This window comes from Gossypium arboreum, chromosome 6, assembly GCF_025698485.1.
Source record: "Gossypium arboreum isolate Shixiya-1 chromosome 6, ASM2569848v2, whole genome shotgun sequence".
NCBI classification, from domain to species: domain Eukaryota; kingdom Viridiplantae; phylum Streptophyta; class Magnoliopsida; order Malvales; family Malvaceae; genus Gossypium; species Gossypium arboreum.
In genome coordinates, this window is record NC_069075.1 from 93,884,479 (window position 1) to 93,889,526 (window position 5,048).

At 37.2% G+C, this 5,048-nt stretch overlaps 1 pseudogene; it reads right to left on the reverse strand.

The window, feature by feature from the left end:
* Positions 1 to 2,874: 2,874 nt before the first annotated feature.
* LOC128294298 (small nucleolar RNA R71) lies at positions 2,875 to 2,975 on the reverse strand (annotated as a pseudogene).
* Positions 2,976 to 5,048: the final 2,073 nt, after the last annotated feature.

Sequence of the window (5,048 nt, forward strand, 5' to 3'; positions counted from 1 at the left end):
TAGAATGCTTCAAAACCCTCAAGAGTGGCCTTTTCTGAATAGGACTAGACTTAGGCTTAACAGGGACACGCCCATGTGCAAATGCTTTGACTCGTGTCCGAGTCTATTGAATAGACACGGGCATGTGGTATACTCGTGTAAGGAAGTCCAGGCCATGTTGATTTCCCACGTTGACCCATTTTCTCTATTTTTTGCCCGTTTCTCACTCTTTTTACTCGCCTATGCTCACCTAAGTATAATACATGAAATTAAAGGATTAGAAGTATCGAATTCACCAAATCTAAGGATAATTCGTCCAAAAATATGCTAAGCATGAGACAAAAATATGTATAAATTATGGCTTATCAAATACCCCCACACTTAAGCATTTGCTTGCCCTCAAGAAAAATCCTCAACTTACAATCAAAATAAATTCTTCTCAACTTATAATTCTCATCAATAGTATCTCAAAATAATCCATAAGTAATCGTACATTGAAAATTCAACTCGAAGAACATCAAAGTTTCAAACATTCCAAGTTGAGCATTTTATCACGAAAACCTAGGTGTCTCCCCTTATCTAAGTAATCATCTTTGATTCAAAATATCACAGGATTTCACATCCTCACTAAAGATTCACTCAAATCACTCGAGATGTTTAAAGACAAGAAATTTAGCACTCAACAATCAATATGAAAAGTTATTACCATAGGCTTGCGTGAAAATCAAATCTCCACCACTATATATTGAGACGATTCATCAATCAAAAGGTCTTTAAGGGGTTGTAACGTGGCTTTGGTTAGGGGGTGTGGTCACAAGCTAAAACAAAAGGTTAGAATCGAGATTGAATTGAAAAATTACAAAATGATAAACCATAATTTATACATATTTTTACCCCATGCTTAACACATTTTATGGATGATTTTCCATTAGAATTGGTGAATTCGATGCTCCTAATGCCTTAATTTCATGTTTTATACTTAGGAGAGCATAAGAGAGCGAAAGGAATGAGAAACGAGCCAAATATGAAAAAATGGGCCAAAGTACAAAATCAACACGACCTAGACTTCCTCACACGGCCAAACTACATGGCCGTGTCAATTTGACAGAATCGAAGCACGACTCTCACGGGCATGTCCCTGCCGAGCCCAAGTTGAGTCCAATTCGAAAAAGGCTAATTTCAAGGGTTTTTAGGCATTCCAAAGCCTATAAATACACCCTAGAGGAGGAAGAAAGAGAGAGGCATAGAGAGGGAGGAAGGAATTACTCAAAAAAAGCCGATTGATCCATCTCAGAATCTAGATTCATCATCAAGACTAAAGATCTCCCCTCAACTTCCCTTCCAGAGTTTTGGGTTTTCTTATGTTTTGTATTCGTTATTCTTCTGAGATGTTTTCCTTTTTAGTTATGAACTAAATCCCCTAAATACCTAAGAGGAATGAAACCTAAGACGAATCTTGTTATTATTTTCTGAATTGTATGATAAATATTTAACTTGTTCTTAATTATGTGTTCTTAATTCTTGTTTTGATATCCCAGGATACTGATTCAAGATAAGATCTTATTCAGAGGAGGAATAGACCCTGTCTAAGAGTAAAATTGTCATAATTAAGCGAAGTTGATTGCGTGCCTAGAGATAGGGTGACAAGATTTTTTCAAATTAGGGTGAAACCTAATAAGGGGATCCATAGGTCGAGTTAATGCAACCCTAGGGTGTTAATTAGAGAAAAGTCTCAATTATTCAATCTAAGGATTAGACGTTATTAGTCTTGAATAGGGATAATAACATAACTTAGGAATCTCTACGGAACAAGTTAAATGAATAAATCGTCTGATTCGGAGCCAGAATAACAAGTAAAGTCTAGGTGGATTTTTCCTTAGGTATTGTCTTAATTCAATTGTTTTCGAAAAATTAATCTCCCAATTCTATTTTCTATGAATTCTTAGTTTAGATAATTAGTTAGTTAAAACAAAACCCCCTTATTCTTAGGCTAGATAATAAAAAGACAGTCATTACTAGTACTTTTAGTTCCTTTGGCTTTGACAATCCGGTCCTGCTAAAACTGTACTACTTTTCGATAGGTACACTTGCCTACATTGTGATAATAGTTAGTTTTAAGAACGATTAATTATAAATATATAAAACTTACCTGTCACGAAAATCGCGATCAAGTTTTTGGCGCCGTTGCTGGGGAACTAAGATATTAGGAACGCTCAATTTTTTATTACTTTAGCCATTTATTTTTCTTACAATTTAATTTTAGTTTATTTTTATTATTATTTATTAGTTTACATTTTATTTCTCTTGGCAGGTTTTTATAGTTTATGACAAGAAGAAACCCGTCAGGACCACTACTTTTTTGACGAAGAAATCGATCGTACAGTTCGCAGAAACCAAAGAGGAATAAGGCGAAGCTTAAGATACACAGAAAAGGAGCAAGAGGACGATACTCAACCCCCAACCGAAGAGATGGCTGAAAACCAAGACAATCAGCTACCTCCTGCAATTGTGGTTAATCAAAATTCTACTCCACACACTATGTATGATTATACTAAACCTTCTTTCACAAGAACTAAATCGAGCATAGTTAGACCTGCTATAGTTGTAAATACTTTTGAACTGAAACCTAACACAATTCAAATGATACAACAGTTTGTTCAGTTTGATGGTTTGCAGGATGAAGATCCCAATGCTCACTTAGCAAACTTTTTGGAACAATGCGATACATTTAAAATCAATGGCGTTTCTGATGATGCCATACATCTTCGGTTGTTTTCCTTTTCATTGAGGAACAAAGCTAAACAGTGGTTGAACTCGTTACCATGAGGGTCAATTACGACTTGGGAACAAATGATGAAAAATTTTACTAAAATATTTTTCATGGCTAAAATGGCTAAATTACGTAATGATATCTCTTCTTTTGTACAGATGGATTTAGAAACACTCTACGATGCATGGGAGAGATACAAGGACCTTTTGAGAAGGTTCCCTCACTTTGGGTTACCACTTTGGCTACAGGTTCAAACGTTCCATAATGGCCTGAATCTTTCGACTCGGCAAATGGTTGACGCAGCTGCTGGCAGAACCATCAATAATAAAACACCTGAAGATGCTTATGAGTTTATAGAGGAGATGTCACCGAATAACTATCAGTGGCAAGTCATGAGGACAAAGCCAACCAAAACAACCGGTGTTTATAATGTCGACTCGGTCACCATGCTCTCTAATCAAGTAGAACTCTTGAATAAGAAAATTGGAACTCTTGAATATGAAAATTGATGGTTTTCTTAGTTCTTCACAGGTTCACCCCGTAATGTAGTGCCAAGCAAGTGGAGGTGGATCAAGCAATTTGAAATACCAACCTTATGGCCACAACATGGATAACAAGCAGTTAAATTACATGGGTAATAATCCTCGATCTCAAAACAATCCATATAGTAACACTTACAATGCAGGTTGGAGGAACCACCCAAATTTCTCATGGGGAGGTTAAGGAAATCAGAGACCACCTCTAGGCTACCAACAACCACCCTACCAATAGGAAAAGAAGCCAAACCTTGAAGAGATGCTCTCAAATTTTAGATCGATGTCAGAAAATCCTTTCCAAAATACTAAGACAGCACTAAAGAATCAACAAGCATCGATCCAAGGTCTCAAAACTCAGATAGGCCAGCTGTCCAAACTAATCTCCGAACAACCACAAGGCAGCTTGCCAAGTAATACTGAACCCAACCCAAGGGAATAGCTCAATGCAATTAATATTCAAGATGAAGAAGGAGTTGTTGAGCCTGAGCCAGAACCGAGACAAGAAACTATGGTGAGCAGAGGTCAAGGTGAGGTAGGTCATAATAAAAACAAATTAGTGAATGTCGAATATAAACCTCGTGTGCCATACCCCAACGCGATAAGGAAACACCGCTCAGATGAACAATTTGGTAAATTCCTTAAACTCTTAAAAAAATTACATATTAACTTACCGTTTATTAAAGCTCTATCGCAGATGCCGAACGCAATGAAATTTTTAAAGGAGCTTTTAGCAAATAACTGGAAGTTGGACGAGGCATCGCATGTGGAGCTAAACGCAGTTTGCTCAGCTATTCTCCAGAATAAACTACCCAACAAACTAAAAGATCCAGGGAGTTTTATGATTCCTTGCTTAATTGGTAGTTTAGATGTTAATAATGCATTAGCTGATTTAGGGGCTAGTATTAACGTCATGCCCTACAAAATGTTCAAACAGTTAAGTCTTGGGAAACCCAAACAGACTAGGATGAGCATTCAATTAGCAGATAAAACTATAAGATTCCCTAGGGGTATTATTGAAGAAGTGCTCGTTAAATTCGATAAATTTATATTTCCCGTTGACTTCATTGTTCTAGACATAGAGGAGGATAGCAACACTCCTTTGATTTTGGGATGGCCCTTTTTATCAACTACTAAAACGATTATTGATGTTGGCACAAGTGAGCTCACACTCCGTGTGGGAGACAAAATAATCACCCTTCAAGCTCACAATTCTGGCACCACATCGGAAATTGAAGGTGATCTTCTAAACCATTCTACTCAAACTAACAATATGGTACAACCTACTTTGCAAGAAATGAGTCTGAAAGAAGCACATGAGTCATTCTTAAGCAGTATCAAAGGACCTATTCATGAAGATCGAAGGCTACAAATTGAGGAGCTAGATGAATGGCGAACGCATAAACCAAGAACACATGATAAACCAAAACTATGCTAGAACGAGCTCAACACCTTTCCACATCAACTTAAGGTTGGAGATAAAGTCTTATTAGATGCCGCAGATCCTCACATTGTCACTACCACACCGAATGAAGAAATCCCTCTTATGGTACTTAGCATTTTCCCATTCGGTACAGTCGAGGTAAGTCATCCCAAGTTCGGTACTTTTAAGGTAAACAACACCCATCTAAAACCTTATTTTGATGAGAATGATAGCAGGAATGAGAAGTATAAACTCCTTAAACCACCATGACCATTCAATGGAGAGGTAAGTCAAGCTTAGACTATAAATAAGCGCTTCTCGAGAGGCAACCCGAGCACAACAA